This window comes from Mya arenaria, chromosome 9 (assembly GCF_026914265.1).
Source record: "Mya arenaria isolate MELC-2E11 chromosome 9, ASM2691426v1".
NCBI classification, from domain to species: domain Eukaryota; kingdom Metazoa; phylum Mollusca; class Bivalvia; order Myida; family Myidae; genus Mya; species Mya arenaria.
The window spans coordinates 47,897,656-47,917,304 of record NC_069130.1 but is presented as its reverse complement, the minus strand read 5'-3'; the positions used below and the strand labels follow the sequence as shown (position 1 = coordinate 47,917,304).

The 19,649-nt window shown below is 34.9% G+C and overlaps 1 protein-coding gene across 4 annotated transcripts in view; it reads left to right on the top strand.

The window, feature by feature from the left end:
* Positions 1–17,861, top strand: part of LOC128203565 (uncharacterized) — a 34,119-nt gene extending 16,258 nt beyond the window's left edge. For 3 of the 4 annotated variants that reach the window (XM_052905033.1, XM_052905034.1, XM_052905036.1), the window contains 2 exons: positions 13,443–13,585; positions 16,618–17,861. The gene's annotated coding sequence lies outside the window, so the exon portion shown is untranslated. Of the gene's footprint in view, positions 1–13,442; positions 13,819–16,617 lie in introns of all 4 variants that reach the window. The other variant, XM_052905035.1, reaches the window with a different exon arrangement.
* Positions 17,862–19,649: the final 1,788 nt, after the last annotated feature.

Below are 19,649 nucleotides of genomic sequence, written 5' to 3'. Positions count from 1 at the left end.
TTATAGATTCGGTGTTATTTTCTGTATTGTCAATTTTGTATATTTGATATTCAAATGAAACTTGGTACACATGCTGCAAAAGATAGCTTGTATTGCAAGGTCCATAACTCTGACTTTGTTATTTGTAGAGCTATGCCAAATTTTCACTAATAAACAGCAACAGGTCATCATTGGTGTCCGCTCCGCTGCACTCTTGTTTAATATTTGTAGAGCTATGCCACATTTTCACTAATAAACAGCAACAGGTCATCATTGGTGTCCGCTCCGCTGCACTCTTGTTTAATATTTAAATCATTCCCAATATTTATACACCTTTTTGGAGGTGAATGGCCATGTGTATATGATATATTTACTGTAACAGTTCAGCTACTGCATGTCCTTGTAATGTCATTATGAGTTTGAAGGAGATATAATGGAATCATGCTGTTGGTTATTCGGATGGTCTGTTGTAAAATGTATGTGGCTCAAAATAATTGACATTTTAAGATGAAATGTTTTAAAACTTTTCACACATTCAGTGTTCAAAATCTGAATTCATTCAGGAGGCCTTGGTGCAATTGTTCAAGCCTAGTAGAAATGTAAGGTTTTTAGGTTGTTGGGAATGTGGATCAAAATGAGTTATTACAATGGCTGCCTATGCTACCCATGAAAGGTACTAGTGCCTTACATATTTAACCATTAGCCATTGTGACTTGTTAAAAATGTATGTGCCCTTTCACTTGATGTAAACCAGTACTAGCTCTTTCTGTTTTGTGGAGGGAACAGGTTGTCCTGAAATTAGGCACACACAAGGGTTTGGGAATAACAAGGGCCTGACATATAATTTGTGAGGCAGAGGTGTTCCTTTTGTCTTACAAGTTTGTTAATGTTTTGAGAGTTACTTCCCTTTGTTTATTCAGATCACAGGAGATTGTTTTTCAAATTTCCTCGAGGTATTTTATTCACAATTTCCACAAATTGTTAAATTTGGAGTTTTGAATCTAGCAAAATAATTAAACTTATGCCTATCCACTGCTTATGATAAAATAGAAGTGTCTGGCCATCCTACAAATACATGTATCTTTAAGACTGAGCAAAAATTGCCTAACATCAATAATGTGATAAAGTACGTTCAGCAATTAAGAATAATCTACAATGTGTAATGATTGTTACTGAAACCTGTTCAGTATTCAAGGTACAATAGAGGCGTCTGGCCATCCTATCTTTAAAATTGAGTGATATTGCTTAACATAAATAATGTGATAAAGTACGTTCAGCAATAAAAATAATTTACAGTGTGTAATGATTGTTACTCAGGGTGAGGAATCACATGACTTCAACGGGGTTCTCACATGTGTCACAACGGTTCAAAACTGATGTTAACAAGCAAGAAAGTGACCGTAATTCATAAATAACCTTTTTTAGAGAAAAGATAGGAAAATATTTCTTAGCCTATAAACTACTATGATATTTTCTGCTTCTACACGTGTGAAATACTTTAGATTTGCTTGTATCGATGCAATCCTTGGCCAAAATTTCAACTCGACAGAATTTTGTAGAACGATGCAACGCTGTGTGCGCCGTGATTCTTTGTTTTGTACATATGTCTTAGTTATAAGTAATAGTTAATAAATCAGACATGCGTTAAAAAGTTAGTTTTGCCAATTACTTTCATAAAACGAACTATTCGTTAAATGTTTTTATATTTTTTTCCAATAAATATCCAATTTTCAAGAAATGCTGTTGTAAACGTGAATGTTATATGTGCTGCTGTTAACGTGAAATTCTTCTCATCTAAATAAAGCCGACTATGTTTATTCGGTATGCTTAACAAACGTATCATTACATGCTTATTTTATTCCATTTTATACTTTGTATTGCTCTCTTAATTATGACGAGAATGTATACAACCCAAAACTCTTACTCATGGTATGAATTTACATCAATTTGATCGATTTGAAAATGTTTAATTTATGTTGCCTGAAGGGAGACTTCCAAATACCCATTGTCCCTCTGTAGTTTCACCAAAAGTTTACAAAGATAAATGGATGAAGTAATAAATACAATAAAATGGAAGGCAAAATACACTTCAGCCAAACCCGTCCCATGTACATTTAATAACAAAATCGCCATTCCAAAGGTTAATCATAAAACTGCCCACACTCCAGTTAAATCCCTTGCTTCGAAAATGGTCTAAATATATTTATCAAGAAGAAATCAGGAAATAATAAAAAGCACTGACAAAGAAATTGACTACCATGAATATGACTTTCCCTCGTAAGATGATAATTTGTATCTTGCATGGCCTTTCGTGTAAGAAAGGTTCATCCCAACCCAAGCCTAGTGTGTTATGCGAAAACAAGGTTTACAAAGTTTTCACATTTCAAATAATACCATATGACATTGTGCTACAGGTGGCGGTCTTCAACAAGGGAGGCAATTTCGTGATGACAATAGAAGAGTAGTTCATTACGGGTATTTTTTATCTTTAGCCATGAGCACGATAAGGATGTCCATTATGGCCAAATATTTTATCTACTTTTCATCGGGGGGGGGGGGGGGGGGGGGGGGGTGGCTTTGACGCCATAGATTAATATATCACCAACCAGACATTAGATGTGGAATCACAAGCGTCGAGTTGTGATAATACAGTTTCATAGTTTATTCAAATGCATATAGCCAGACCATAGGCTCATGAACATACATATGTACATCAATGGAATATATAATATTTTGAATTAAATTCATTTATATCAATCGATCGTAGGCCACAATATATATTAATACACGTACACTAATTATACCAACAAGGTACATTCGAAACACAAATTGAACATACACAGTACACATAGAATATCATATAACCATAGTGAGGTGACAGTGGTTACAAATATTACTTAAATGAGTTGTTAACATCATTATAAATATAACAGGGACTCTCAATTTAAAAGCCTTGTGGATAAACAAATGCTAATTTCCTTTGAATAGTCTTATTGTATTTGTAAAAATTCAACAAATTTAGTTATATAAGGGTCTATTTAAATAGTATTTATGTATGTATTGTCTTCTTAAATAACTAAATAAAGTACATTTAAACAAGTAATGAAATTCATCTACTATTTTATGGCAAACTTGACTTTTCCTTTACATATTCAGATATAGGAGTAGGTTTGTGGTATCTACCGGCCTCAATTTCTTACCTGTGTGACAAAAGTCTAGGTCTCGTCAATGCTTTCCTAAATTTAACTTTATATTAACAACACACAAAAGTGGCTGCAACTTACAGTCTGCGAATAATACAAATGTTTTGGCTCTAGATGAATTATTAAATTCAGCAAACCAATTTTGTACATAACATTGTTTTGGTCTCTGTTACAGTTCACATATAAATTTATATCAAAAACACAAACACTTTGAAATAAACATACATCATAAAATCCTAGTGATTGTAATATATCTATAATAACTTTTGCCCATGACTAACAATTTGGCAATCTTTCTAAATTTGTATACGATTTTCTTTCAACAGCTTTAACATATTTAATATCATCACATTGTAAAATCTTTAAAAAAAAAATTAATCACATTTACAATTCCTATAATTAGTAATGGTATTCTACCAAGTTCTCCATACACACAATTGTTCTGAGTTTGGGTTCTAACACCCAGTATTTTTTTTACAGAACTTGGAATAATCTCTTTCTAACTTAATGCTATATTGTAGACCCAAAACTTCCCAACCATAGTTTAAAACAAGATATATTGATTTATCAAACAAAGATGAATAATAGCATGTTGCTATACCAGGAAATTTTATTAGGTCTGAATTAAGCTTGTAAAAAGTCTTCATAGCCTGTCCTGTCCAAGTGTCAAACGTTGTGCTAAATGACCCACCAGTGCTTATTACTATTCCTAGATAAGTAAATTTATTCACAATTTCAAACTCAAGCCCTTGATACAAACAAAATTAAATTTTGCCTAATGTTTCAGCCTTTTTTAAAAATTATAACCTTTGTTTTATTTGCATTTACACTAATACTTATGTGAAAAACGTTCTGTCTATATCAGTAATCTTTTAACAACAACAGGTCATTTTGTAACCCACTTTCAGATTCTGATAAAATAGACTGCCCTAAATATGTTTCCTTTTTGAAAAAAAACTATTACAGTGTTTTAAAAAACTTTGATAGATTTGTCATTTGTGTACACATTTCCGATGTATAATGTATTCAAAGTTGTACGAAGGCCATGCCAAACAACAATGGTATAAGATTATATTGATGTCAACAACAACATGACTTTACTTATGTAAAATTCAAACATATATCAAATAAATTGTTATTGCATCCACTACATTCATAACTTAAAAGGGTTGAATTTTTACATTATGAGCGCGACGTTTTGAATCATTTCACTCAAAGGGTTTGGCTTATATCATGAAAAAGAAATAAGTAGTTTATAATGACGTCACATACAAATAAAATTGATCCAACCAGCAAAATATGTAATCATTTATTTCTTCTATTCAATAGTTTAATGATTAATTGTACATTAACACGTAGTTCAATCATTTCTTGACTGTTGACTTTCTTTTACCGGGGATGTACATGGAACGGAGTTGGCTGGAGTATATCTTGTCTTCAATTTAAATGTATTTATCACTGCATCAATTAAATTTATCCATCTTTTGTCAACATTTGGTGAAACATATGAGGGTTAACTCCGTCTCTTACAGAGGGACAATGGATAATTTGGACGTATCACCATGACAGCCTACCTAGAACATAAATTTAACATCTTAAACTCGATCAAATGGATGGATATACATTCATTTCATGAAAGAAATATCATTTGGAATAATAGTTCAATGTTGAATGCATTATCGTCACAGTTGAGAGAGTAGTCAAAACTACTTATTAAATAAAATAAGCCTGTTATAAGAAGAATTTACAGCAGCATATATAAAATTCACGTTAACAACAGCCTTTCTTGAAATACCGATATTTATTTGAAGAACTAAAATAAATTTTACAAACAATTCGTTTAATGGATGAAATGAACAAAATTAACATTTTAACACATGTATGGGACTCACGGCGCACACAGCGTTGCATCGTTCTACAAAATTCCCTCGAGTTGGAATTTTGGCCAAGGATTCCATCATTAAAATGCAAGCAAATCCAAAATATTTCACACTTGTAGAAGCAGAAAATAGCATAGTGAGCGTCTTTTGCTGTGTGCGCCGTGAGTCTTTGTTTTGTATATATTTCTTAGTCCTTCATTTAAATTAAAGGTAATTTCCAGTATAAGTGTGTGATATGAAATGTCCTTGTGTACGGTTAGACATTTGGTGCAACTCAATTAAATTATTGACTACGGCCACACCAAATTGATGTTTTGTTCCGCGTTCTGAATGAATTGCAGAACCGAAGGAATACTATCACCCATTCGGTGGCTTTTTGCATGTGTGGTAAATTCTCATATTTTATAATTAATGAAACAATGAAATATTTCCCACCCATCATTCTTCAACATTTATGCATCAGTCAATTGTCAAGACCTGGGGTATACCAGGGATAGCAGGGGAAATGGGCCCTGTTTTTACCTTCCAAGTGGGCTGGCTGTACTGAGTGAATGCGTAGGTATTGTTTTTGTGCCTAAAAAAGCGGGGAATGGGCCTAACCTAGGTTGTCCCTAGGGTGCGGGGGCATTTGGCGGGGCTTTTCCCAGCAGTTTGTCTGTGCAGAGCGGGGATTTTACCTGGGATTGTCTGGACTGAAAGTCAAAGTCCCCCTATTCATAGGACCTTTTTTTCTTAACTTTACGACAAGGCCCCTCTGCAGTATATTATAGTCCATTAAAGTAATATTTTTTTTTTAAATTTGATAACTTAGCAACTAGGTAAAGTAAACTGTAATGAGCTTTTGAAACCAACCTACATACTTATAAATCAAAATTGCTATTTTATGGTCTTCCCTGAATAAACCCAAAATGTTACTTTTGTTTTGATAAATTCGAACTGTATTTACATGTAAGAACAAATTTTCTAAAAATTCTCTATTTGCCAAAATAGGGCCGACAGGTAAAAAAGTTGCTATTCGTGACCAAAAAAATACTGCGAAATAGTGAGTATTCATTTATCGTTCGTTCAGCAAAGAAGATGCAATGGCATAATAGTGGATAATCTGACAGACAAATATCGTCATGCGTTTAATGTAAAAAAAAGAATACCTTTGGAATAGACATTTTTCTTGCATACCGGACATGTGTTTCCGGTCATGTGACCTGTTCTGGAAAAAATACAACCCCCATCATGTAAGATGAGTCACGCGCAACAACACCCCACTTCTTATTTCTTTTATTGTATTGTTTATGAAAAGTATATTATGCAATTTCAATAAAAAGCGCAATCAAAAATATAAGTATACAATACTTTTAATTAAAATTGAAAATAATAATCCTAAAAGCACGATTTTTAAAGGATCCATTTGACGTCAATGGTGATTTAAAATTACTGCTCTTTATGACGTCAGTACACAACGTCGCACATGCTTTTTGGTGAAATGTACAAAAGTGCATTTTTTACGTCAATTTTTCCACAAATTCATAATTTTAGGTATGCCAAAAATATATTAATCATGTTATTCCGGTCCGGATAAAAAAAATTGACCCTCGGCCACGCTGCGTGACCGGTTACTCGGCAAGCCTCGTTACCGGCTTACGCACGTGCCCCGGGTCGGTTTTTTCTATCCGTACCGGAAACACATGATAGATACTTATAATCTATAAAAAAAGGCAGAGCAAATTGCTTATATTGAAGTAGTATTAATAATGCCTTAGATCGAGCAGTGGATATAACTTCAATGGTGATTAGGAAACCATTGCCACAGTAAGCGATTCACATCCATGGAACTTCTCAGATAGAACAGTGCTTATGAACTTGTTTATTAAATTTTTCATTTGTTGTTGTATTGAAACTGAGACAATTAAAGGAAAAACATCATTGCTGATTTTTTAAAAACAAATCTTCCTACATTCAAATATTTAATTTGTTAGTTGAACTAAGGTTAATATTGATTAGAGATTGCTTCAGTTGGATTTGAACCAACCAGGTTTTGAAATAACTCAGTTTATATGCAGTGTACAGTAATGAAATTTCACACAAAAGTTCCTGAGGGTATCTATATAGGCATCTAGTTTCCAAAAGGATTTTATCAAGGTTTGTGTAATTTGAATTTTATTTAAATCTAAAAAAAATGACATTTCATTTTTTTCAAAGATTTGCCTGCCCCTGGCTAAATGCTTAAATTCTTGGTCTTTGGACTGTTGTCTGCAACTTCAAAACCTGACTTTAGGGAACAGGACACATTTTTCTGATATTTTAGCCAGTTTGACTGCAATATCAATAATTTAGGTAAAAATTACATTATTCCCATTTAATACCTGGTAGTTATTTGTTAATTTGTTTTAATTCATGGATAGATTTATTGAAGAGTGTCATGGAAAGCTGAAACTTTTCAGTACACAACATGCAAATTAAGAATTAACTGTGTGGGACGGCTTTGTGAACAAAAACGCTAGGCGGCTATGGTAAGTTGCGTTATGATATCCTTGGGACCCCCCCTCAGATACGCAATGCAATTCGTGTTTCACTGACAGGGATGATAAAATTCCGGATTAATTTAAGGCCTCACGGATCGATTTTGAGATTAATGTAAATCCGTTGAGTTTTTCTGGGGGGGGGTACAGGGAGCGATTCGAGCTCAGTTCGAACAATATGGGTACGAATGGTCGTATCCTGATATGACAGACGACGAAGACGAATAAACGGGTATTGGAAAATGGAAAAAAAACGACAACACCAACCTCTAAAAACATCGATTCGTCGATTTAAGGGCATATTTGCCATTTATTTTGAAGAGAAATTCCCGAAACGTTTCTTTTTAAGTTGATAGAAAGTGATCAAACTGAGAATGAATTTTGCGCTATAGCATTATTTCGGACATCCCGATTCGGATTGTGTCATAGTAATCGATTTTTAGCTCACCTGTCACTTTGTGACATGGTGAGCTTTTATGATCGCCTTTTGTCCGACGTCTGTCGGGCGGCGTGCGTCGTGCTTCGTCCGTCAACAATTTACTTAAAAGACATCTCCTCTTTAACCGCTTGGCCAATATTAATAAAACTTCATAGGGATGTTCCTTGGGTGGTCTTCTATCAAAGTTGTTCAAAGAATTCAATTCCATGCAGAACTCTGGTTGCCATGGCAAACAAAAGGAAAAACTTTAAAAATCTTCTTCTCCCAAACCACAAGGCTTAGGCCGTTGATATATGGTAGGTAGGATCACCAAATGGTCCTCTACCAAGATTGTTCAAATTATGGCCCTGGGGTCAAAATTTGCCCCGCCCCGGGGGATTATGGGTTTTCTCTATATGTTTATAGTGAAAACTTCAAAAATCTTCTCCTCTGAACTTACTTGGCCTAGAGCTTAGATATTTAGCATGATTCATCGTCTAGTGGACCTCTACAAAGTTTGTTCAAATTATGGCCCTGGGGTCAAAATTGGCCCCGCCCCGGGGGGTCATGGGTTTTCTCTATATGTTTATAGTGAAAACCTTAAAAAATCTTCGTCTCTGAACTTACTTGGCCTAGAGCTTAGATTTTTGGCATGATTCATCGTCTAGTGGACCTCTACAAAGTTTGTTCAAATTATGGCCCTTGGGTCAAAATTGGCCCCGCCCCGGGGGGTCATGGGTTTTCTCTATATGTTTATAGTGAAAACTTAAAAAATCTTCTCCTCTGAACTTACATGGCCTAGAGCTTAGATATTTGGCATGATTCATCGTCTAGTGGACCTCTACAAAGTTTGTTCAAATTATGGCCCTGGGGTCAAAATTGGCCCCGCCCCGGGGGGTCATGGGTATTCTCTATATGTTTAGAGTTAAAACTTCAAAAATCTTCTCCTCTGAACTTACTTGGACTAGAGCTTAGATATTTGGCATGATTCATCGTCTAGTGGACCTTTACAAAGATTGTTCAAATTATGGCCTTGGGGTCAAAATTGGCCCCGCCCCTGGGGGGTCATGGTTTTTCTCTATATGTTTATAGTGAAAACTTCAAAAATCTTCTCCTCTGAACTTACTTGGCCTAGAGCTTAGATTTTTGGCATGATTCATCGTCTAGTGGACCTCTACAAAGTTTGTTCAAATTATGGCCCTTGGGTCAAAATTGGCCCGCCCCGGGGGGTCATGGGTTTTCTCTATATGTTTATAGTGAAAACTTAAAAAATCTTCTTCTCTGAACTTACATGGCCTAGAGCTTAGATATTTGGCATGATTCATCGTCTAGTGGACCTCTACAAAGTTTGTTCAAATTATGGCCCTGTTCAAATTATGGCCCTGGGGTCAAAATTGGCCCCGCCCCGGGGGGTCATGGGTATTCTCTATATGTTTAGAGTTAAAACTTCAAAAATCTTCTCCTCTGAACTTACTTGGACTAGAGCTTAGATATTTGGCATGATTCATCATCTAGTGGACCTTTACAAAGATTGTTCAAATTATGGCCTTGGGGTAAAAATTGGCCACGCCCCGGGGTCATGGGTTTTCTCTATATGTTTATAGTGAAAACTTAAAAAATCTTCATCTCTGAACTTACTTGGCCTAGAGCTGAGATATTTGGCATGATTCATCGTCTAGTGGACCTCTACAAAGTTTGTTCAAATTATGGCCCTTGGGTCAAAATTGGCCCCGCCCCGGGGGGTCATGGGTTTTCTCTATATGTTTATTAAGAGAAAACCTTAAAAAATCTTCTCCTCTGAACTTACTTGGCCTAGAGCTTAGATATTTGGCATGATTCATCGTCTAGTGGACCTCTACAAAGTTTGTTCAAATTATGGCCCTTGGGTCAAAATTGGCCCCGCCCCGGGGGGTCATGGGTTTTCTCTATATGTTTATAGTGAAAACTTAAAAAATCTTCTCCTCTGAACTTACTTGGACTAGAGCTTAGATATTTGGCATGATTCATCGTCTAGTGGACCTCTACAAAGATTAACAAATTATGGCCTTGAGGTCAAAATTGGCCCCGCCCTGGGGGGTCATGGGTATACTTGATATGTTTATAGTTAAAACTTCAAAAATCTTCTCCTCTTAACTTACTTGGACTAGAGCTTAGATATTTGGCATGATTCATCGTCTAGTGGACCTCTAAAAAGTTTGTTCAAATTATGGCCCTGGGGTCAAAATTGGCCCAGCCCCTGGGGGGTCATGGGTTTTCTCTATATGTTTATAGTAAAAAAAAATCAAAAATCTCCTCTGAACTTACATTGCTTAGAGCTTAGATATTTGGCATGATTCATCGTCTAGTGGACCTCTACAAAGATTGTTCAAATTATGGCCTTGGGGTCAAAATTGGCCCCGCCCCGGGGGGTTAGGGTATTCTCTATATGTTTATAGTTAAAACTTAAAAAATCTTCTCCTCTGAACTTGCTTGGACTAGAGCTTAGATATTTGGCATGATTCATCGTCAAGTGGACCTCTACAAAGATTGTTCAAATTATGGCCTTGGGGTCAAAATTGGCCCCGCCCCCTTGGGGGGTCATGGGTTTTCTCTATATGTTTATAGTGAAAACTTCAAAAATCATCTCCTCTGAACTTAAGTTGCTTAGAGCTTAGATATTTGGCATGATTCATCGTCTAGTGGACCTCTACAAAGTTTGTTCAAATTATGGCCCTGGGGTCAAAATTGGCCACACCCCGTGGCTGATGGGTTTTCTCTATATGTGTTGTAGTGAAAACTTAAAAAATCTTCTCCGAACTCACAAAGACAAGTAACGTCTTAATTTAAACTGGAAAACATATTTAGTACACATACCAATTTTCAATATGGGCCACATACAAAAATAATAACAAATATACATATATAGATACACATGTAAAATCAAGTAGTGACAAGAGCTTAGATATTTGGCATGATATATCATCTAGTTGACTTGTACCAATATTGTTCAATCTTTGGCCCTTGGGTCAAAAGATGGCCCCACCCGGGCGGTCATGGGTTTCCTTATATATGTATATGATGAAAACTTAAAAAATCTTCTCCGACGAAACCAAAAGGCGAAGGCCTTAGATATTTGGTATGAAGCATCGTTTATCGGACCACTATTAAGATTGTTCAAACTTTAGCCCTGGGGTCAAAATTGGCCACGCCCCGTGTTCATAGGCTTAGGTTTTCAATATTTGTATATAATGGAAGAATGTGCAATATATGACAGGTGAGCGATTCAGGGCCATTTGGCCCTCTTGTTATTTGGCCGATTGAAGTTTACGCTGTAAACCGTTTCATTATTATTCTCATAATGTTTGAAGCATTGTTCTCAATAAGAAGTGGCTGTTGACCATAATGGGAGGTTCAAATGAAAATTGGTTTGGTTCAAATTTAAAAAAAAAAAACATGAATAAATTTTTTTTAGTAGTAATATATATTACCTTGAGGCAGTCATTTTATTTTCTATTTGAGACAGTTCAACAAAACTTCTTGAGGACCCAGTTTAAGTGAGATTTAAATTCTATAGTTGTAATTTGTATTTCCCCATCCAGGTATGTTGATGGTTACAAAAGTCAGGGATGAAAGACACCTCAGCCAGTGCATCCAGTTGTTCCTGTCAATGACTGACAATTCAATTCATGGGCCATGCTACTCAGATTTATGGCTGAACATGCTCCCTGGCACCACAGTTGTGTGTCTTACTTAAGACACTTGCCAAAGATACAAAAGCTCTCAGCGAATTAAAACTTCAAAGGTGTACAGCATCATACAAGATGACTTACGGAGTGGCTAGCCATTTCAATGATGAACATGTGGAGGAGTTAATGGATATCAGTTTTGTTTCAACTAAGACAAGTCAACAAACACAAACAATGAGAAAACTGTTGCAGCTATTTTTCTGCTATAGAGAAAGAAATAGTGTTGAGACATTTGGCCTCCTTAAAAATCACAAGAACTGATTCTAAATCAATTTTCATAGAATTTGAAAGCCTGTTTGAGAGACTTGAACTGCCATGAGACAATCTAGTTTGTGTGCTTCTGGACTCATGTAACACCATGAGGGGAAAAATTCTGGCTTGGAGACCAGAATACGTCAATGTCCACCATGTCCACAACGGCTACGCTGCCAAAGCATTTAAGTCCCGTTTGGATATTACTTGGAATAAAAAATATAATAATTAATAACATTATATTCTCGTCAAATGTGCAGAAAATGGAATAAATAGTCTAATGATACATAAAAATTGAATAAATACCACTTTTACAATAAACATTTGCAAGCATGATAATTGATGTGTTGTTCATTATTATAAATCAAACATCCCACAGTGTAGACTGTTCATACACAGGCATTTGATCATAGCCAGTTGAGTTTTATGGGAAGTGGACAACTGAACCAAAATGTCAGGTACATGTCTAATGCCTGTGACTTCAGGTAAAAAAAAAGAGTAAATTTAACTTTGTTCAAAGACAAAGGTGTTAAACTTCACTGCTAAGATTCCTGATAATTGTTCTGATTGTGGATGTCTCGTGTTGAACATAATTATATCTACCAAACTGAAAGGTGTACTCCTTGAACACTATTCTAAGGCAAAAAAGGGTATTAGAATTCCTGAAATACAGAAAGCTGAACCCCACGCAGATATTTTCAGGATTGGCAACTTGGCTCTGTTATCATCCCTGGTCACTGATCATCCATTTGGGGATTTAGATATGTTACCCCAGCCAACAGGCTGAATGTTAAGTTGTACTCAATACTTAAGGCTTTGTTTTAATGGGAAACTCTATATTGGATTGAAAACACGTTTTTCTAATTGCATTTGCTGTTTGGGACATTAAAGTTCAGTCAGCAACCGTCTACCGGACCGCTAGATTCATCTCTTCCAAAGGGTGTCATAGCTTTCCAGGGGGTTGTGCATTGATTGATTGATTAATAATTGACTGATTGATTGATTGATTGATTGATTAAGTGTGAGTTTGTTAAAGTGAATTAGTGTGAGACCATAACTCAATGACTGTTGGGCTTTAAATTGTGTCTCCGTCGGCTTACACTTTATTCAGTATTTGACAACTTTCTGATACACTTTTTGTTAATGTTAGATCTTTATGAGGCTACTATCAAGTAACTAGATGCTCTAGCTGTTCATTGGGTGACAAAGGCTGCCCAGTAATAGTTGTTTCTTTTTCCTGAAAAGATATTTCTAGTGAATTGCCTAGTTGCAGTGGTTTTGATGCCACAGAACCAGCACAGCTCCATGACAGATATACATGTTTCGGCATTGTTGTCAGTACTGCTGTATTGGAGGCCTCACAATTTCTGTGTTGAAATGTCATTTGGTACACTTAAAACTGTCTGTGTAGAGAGGCGTATTTCCAGCATAGCTTACATAAGTGCATGGCCATTCTCTGTCATTTTCAGATACACTGTGTTGTGTGTGGATAAGAAATGCAGAGTGGTACCACCAGTCACCTTAGCCACCATTCCCCTCACAGACAAAAGGCTCCTTCGGACAATCCCTGCAGTCTACATAAAGCTTTCAATTGTAGCCCTACGAACTTCAGGTAAGCAATAAATCTGGGCTTCAGGATATCTATGAACTAGCTTTAAGTTCATACTTGATTTGAGCAAAACTTGAGTCTTTCAATGAAATCACAACTGCGACACCTTTGGAGACTAGCTACAAATTAAGGAACCATTATGTGTAGAAATCCTTTTGGGTGATTTAAAATCGGATAGGTAAATTGGATTCTTATAGTTTATAAGAGGCCATGTGGACCTTTCATTCTTTACTTGGGTAAGAGCAGATTAAGTATGTAAGAAGTTGGGGATACAGGTGTGATAGTAAACAGTGTTTTATTAGGTATATTTGTCTTTATTTTATCTCAATTTTAAGGTAATGATTGTATGTCTAAGATTTATGCTAAAAATAGGTCATTTTTCATAACTTTTGCATTTTTTTTTTCATGATTCTAATTTGGAAATGCATGATTTTTTAGTGAAAATTCCAAGTTTTTTCTATCATAAACCTCTCAAAATCACATTTCAAATGGTGTGAAGGGACCAAATCAGGGATAAGGAACAAGTATAACCCAAACACTGTAATATGTTCTTTATTTCATGTAAATCTATAGATTATCTCTGTAGAGTTTAGTGTGATCTCCATTTCTCAGAAAATGTAGCTGTCTGAGGGCCTATTCCATCAAGGAGTACGGTATCACTGTCTTTAAATTGCTAATGCGGTACAGTTTTAAATAGCAAAAGTTTTATGGCCCTGCTTGTTTGCAACTCCTCACTCATTTTTGTACAGCGAGAAAAGTAAGGGAATTCTAGAGATTTACTAGAATTATGGATTGTTTTTCCTGACTGAGTAACACAGTATATAAGGAAGAATTTGTGTGTTCACAACTCCTCATTTTTTTCATATGTTGTTTGCAGACTTTATAAACAGAAAATTACTGTTTATTATTTATACATGTAACATAGATGTGCAAAAGACTAACATTAGAAACATGCCAGAAAAGAGATCACTATGATTTATTTTCACAAAAAACGATATTTTTACAGTTTTAAAGTTAGAACTTTGCAAAAAAAAAAATGTTAAAAAAGAATCGAGTTGGAGACTGAGTTCGAACCGGTCGCCAAAATTGCAGTCCAGTGTTGTATCCACTGTGCTACGAAGGCTTACCCTAAACGGTTGGAATATTTAAGCTATATACCTAACTTCGTAATATCACGTGGTAAAGAAGAAAGTAACATTTTGATAAACTGGTTTACTTCCAATCAAATGCAGGCTTAAAACCCTGACAAATTTCAGGCAATTTCAGTTGGCTCAAGGTCAGTTAAAGAAATAAAACAATTCAATATACTTAATCACACCATTGTTTTTGAAGAGCAAGTGAAACTTTTAGGTGTTGAGGTAGATAGTTAATTAAATTTTGATGCCCAGATTTCTAAAATGTGCAAAAAAGCTTCTAAGTAATTGAATATTCTTCAAAGACTAAGCAAATTTTTGACAACCAATACTAAGCTTATTGTCTTTAAATCTTTTATCAGATCCAATTTCAACTATTGTCCTGTCGTTTGGCATTTTTGTAGCAAAACCAAAACAGAAAAAATGGAAAAGATTCAACACAGAGCTTTAAAAATTGATTTTAATGATTAAACCTCAACTTACGAAAATCTTCTTCATCGAGTTCAATTGCCAACATTACATTTGAGTAGGGTAAGATACATTGCTATTGAAACTTACAAATGTCTGTATGGTATCTCACCAGAATATGTTCAAAACCTTGTTACTTTTAAGAAATGTAATTTTAATCTGAGATACGAACACTGTGTAGGCGTTCCATCAGTAAGAACAACTAAATATGGAAAAAACTCTTTCCGCTTTGAGGCCAGTCAGGTATGGGACAGCCTCCCAAAGGAAATAAGGGTCTCCCAAAACTACCTGGAATTAAGAAGGCTGATCCGCACCTGGACAGGTCCCTCTTGTAAATGTTCAATGTGTAATTAATACCTTTTTGCTTTAAAAAATAGAAGAAATTGAGAACTATAAATTGTTGCACTGAATATCTTTTATCCTTTGTCTTAACAGAAAAGCAGTTTTGTTTTCAGTGGGATGGCTTACACCCACTGGACAAGATTATGGGATTCAAATACCAGAAAAGATTTCAGCAGACTTCTTTGACTGAAATAACAACTTATTAAATTAAATTACATGGGCTAATATCTAATTGTGGTTGTTCAAATTTATATAACATCTGTCGAACACATAAAACTACTTGTGTTTTTCTTTCTGCAAGTATTTTGTTTAGGTGTTAAGACTTTACTTTTTCAATTTTTTCAATTAACATTCTCTTACAGTGATAGGTGTAATATCAAAATAGCATGATACATATCATACCTCCTTGAAGCAATACTTGCAAAGTATTTTTCCTATCATGTTAGATTAAGTATAAGTTGTTTTTTGTTTTGTTTTACAAACTACAGGTCAATGTACAAAGCTGCTATTCCCTTGTGTATTTTGCTACTTACAATTTTGCTTCTTCAATGTATATGATTACCCCTTAAGCTATACTGTTGAAACAACTAACCATTTTACAGTGGTATATCAACTAGTGGAACCGTGCGCGTGTGGACTGGCTGCACAGCCAGGAAAACTTGTTGGTGTTATCACTGTTCACGATGCTCTAATCCTATTTTCCTATTTGTATTTGTATTTGTTATTCATTTTGGAAAATAGCTCATTGAGCTAATGTTTCTTGTTAACACATACCCGACTTTAAATAAAGATTCTTGTATCTTGTATAACATCGACTAGCCAATCACGCATAGGGAATGGGAAAATACTAAAAAAACTGTAAAAACAAATTAATTGTAAACAATGTGGTACTTAAGTTATCAAGTTTCAATGCATTGTACACACAGATACCAAGTTTATGTCAGTTTTTGACAATTTTCATTTTTTTATTTCGCTATTTCATCATACGGAGTACAGCCTCTTTAATAGGATAGAACAGATATGGTAAATCATTGCAAGAAATTATGACATAAGTGATGCCTTTCTTGTTTTAAATCATTTTTGTGTTTTAAGGTAAAGAACGCATGGATGATTTCCTGGATATGGACAAGACCCACTCCCTGCAGGAATTCAGCAGAATAGAGCAGTATTGAAAAACAAGAACAAAACTTTTTTATGAACACAAAAAACCTTTGTTAGAATAACAGAGGAAAAAAGCAGCAATGACGATAAACTGAAGTGATTGGAGTTTCACCACGATATGATACCATAAACAGTCATCAAGTCGGTCGGTCTTGCAGGTGGTCTGTGCAAAAGTGCAAAAAGTTTGTGCGCAAACCAAACTACTTAGACTTAAGTTTTCAAGATTCTGTCTTTGAACTTTAAACATATGTTTGCATGAAGTGAAGATGTATTTGACATATTTATGATATGGATCAGTCCAATATTTGATAGAGCGGGGAAAGGATTCTTAAAAATCTTTTGATGCAAACAAGTAATCATTTTCAAGACAATAATGAATTATAAATATTTAAAAGATACATACTGTGGAAGAACTTTTTATACATACTTATTCACATTAGTTAATAAAAATCTGGACTCAGTTTGATCTGTACCTAGCAAGCAATAATATGCAAAAAAAGTAACTTTATTATTCATATGAATTTAGTCTGATGACTTGATTAACAGGTGTGAAATAAATAGCACAACAGCCACCTATTTGTTTGACTGACCACTGTGCACACACTGTTATATATAGCCATGGGTATTAATGTGACCATTAAAGCTGCACTCTCACAAATTGACAGTTTTGACCTTTTTTGTGTCAGAATCTTTATACTTTCAGGATTAGTGTGTCACTTTGTATGTAAATACACGTGCAAGTATAAAACTGACAGGAAATTTTGGATATTTGCTCAGTAACCACAACATTATGTCATACTTGTTGTATTCATCAAAAGCTAATGTAGCTTTAAAATTTGTGTACAGTTTTCCACAGTTTGTCAACTGCATGCTGCATTGTTGTTACAGTTATAGTGAATTTCCATAAAATTGAGATTGAGTTTCAAAGAGACAAAACATAAATCAGTCAACAATTCATTAAATGGAGGTTTATTGCATTGATGAGATATTGTTGCACCCAAATCTAGAATATTTGAGCCTTAGGCCATAATAATACAAAAACCTTGTCATATGTACACAAACATCATTCAATATAATTATTTTAAGAGATTTGGTAACATGAGTGCTTAATTATAACATTGTGTCAAAGTTTGTGAATGTTCGTTTTGGATGTTCAGTAAATATTTCTAGATCAATTCCGGTGTTTATTCTTTTCTAAAATCATCGTAGGTTTTCCACTGACATGGACAGGCATAGAATAGCATAAAGTATGAACAGAGACACCAGTATCTTCCATAACCCTCAGTTTTACTAAATGTTTATAAACATAGTATGATACAATGTTACATGAAACAGTATTAGAACTTAATACAAGAGTGAACAGTACAAATACAATTGGAAAGTTGGAATTTATTTTAACAATACAATGTAAGTTTCTATCAGTTATTCTATCCCCACCAAAGGCAGATGGATATTCTTTCAGTGTTGTCTGTCCGTCCCTCCTCCCCCCTGTTCGTTCGTCTATAACACTTGTTTTTTGTCCCGAGCCATATCTTAGTACTTGATAGTAAAAATTTGTTGAAACTTTGAATGAATGTATATTTGATAAGGTAAATTATGTGTTAAGAGCTTTTACATTCCACTAATGTATAGCAGATTTATGGCCATTTGGAACTTGATAATGGCTATTTCTTTAAGGAAAATTTCCACCATGAGCCATATCTTAATACTGGTGGGTATCACTTTCCATAAGGTAATATACAGCAATGGGAATGATGCATGTCAAACGCGTCAAAATCTATATATTTATGTATAGTAGAGTTATGGCCCTTTGCCTGTGACAAAAACATGTCCAATCAATAACTGATGAATGGTTAAGTATAGTGTCCTCAAACTTGGTAGTTTGTTGATATTGACAAGTAGATGACCCCTATTGTTTTTGATGCCAATATGATACTTTAGGAAGTATTTTTTTCTCTAATTAATGTTTATCACTATGCCGAAATTTGACCCCCAATTTGAAATCATTTATATCCATGGGTCACAATTAAAACAAGTAACCCATTGAACAATGTTCTTTAATCATGAGCTTACTGTTTCAAGCGTTTACAGACAAATTTAACAAGCACAAAATTTGTATTTAGCATTTACAGTTTCTATTTGATTCAACTGGAAGTTCTTTTTAACCATAATATATCAAATATTAAGTCACCATTCACTAGCGGGATGAGAGGGGGCGTAGCCGGCGCGCACCCCCTCTAAAATCGTCCAAGTTTACTTTTTATGTCAATATAAGAGGAGAAGAAAATAATAAAATACGCCCATACATGCATCATTTCCGACTAGAAATTGTTAAAATTTTCTTGATTTAGTAACCCCAAACCCACATGCAAACGCCCCTAAGTTACGCCCCCTCTAACGTCAATTCCTGGAGACGCCCCTGACCATTGAACGAGCTGGTCGGAAAAAGATTTACGATGAATATCCTATTAAATTAGCAGCCCTCCCGTTTCGACTGGTCATTGTTTCGGGATTCATTACAAACAATTATGAACAATTTCCATTACTAATTTGTCTCTTAAAGCTGCACTCTCACAGATATACCATTTTTACAACTTTTTTATTTTTGGTCTTGGAAAGAGCAACTTTTTGCGTAAATATCTACAAACCAATGATATAAGATTTGACAAAATAGTTGATCATAGATTTTCATATTTCCGTTCGAAAATTAATGTTTTATGGCTTAAACCATTCATTCTGGACGAGGGGCTAATTTCTATGCGGCTATCCATATTCATAAAATTGAATAATTTCATTCGGTTCTAGGGACTATTTTCTATATGAGGCTATCCATGTTTATATAATTCGACAATTTTCATTCGGTTCTAGGGACTATTTTCTATATGAGGCTATCCATGTTTATATAATTGGATAATTTTCATTCAGGACGAGGGACTTCTTTCTATGGGGCTATTAATATTTAT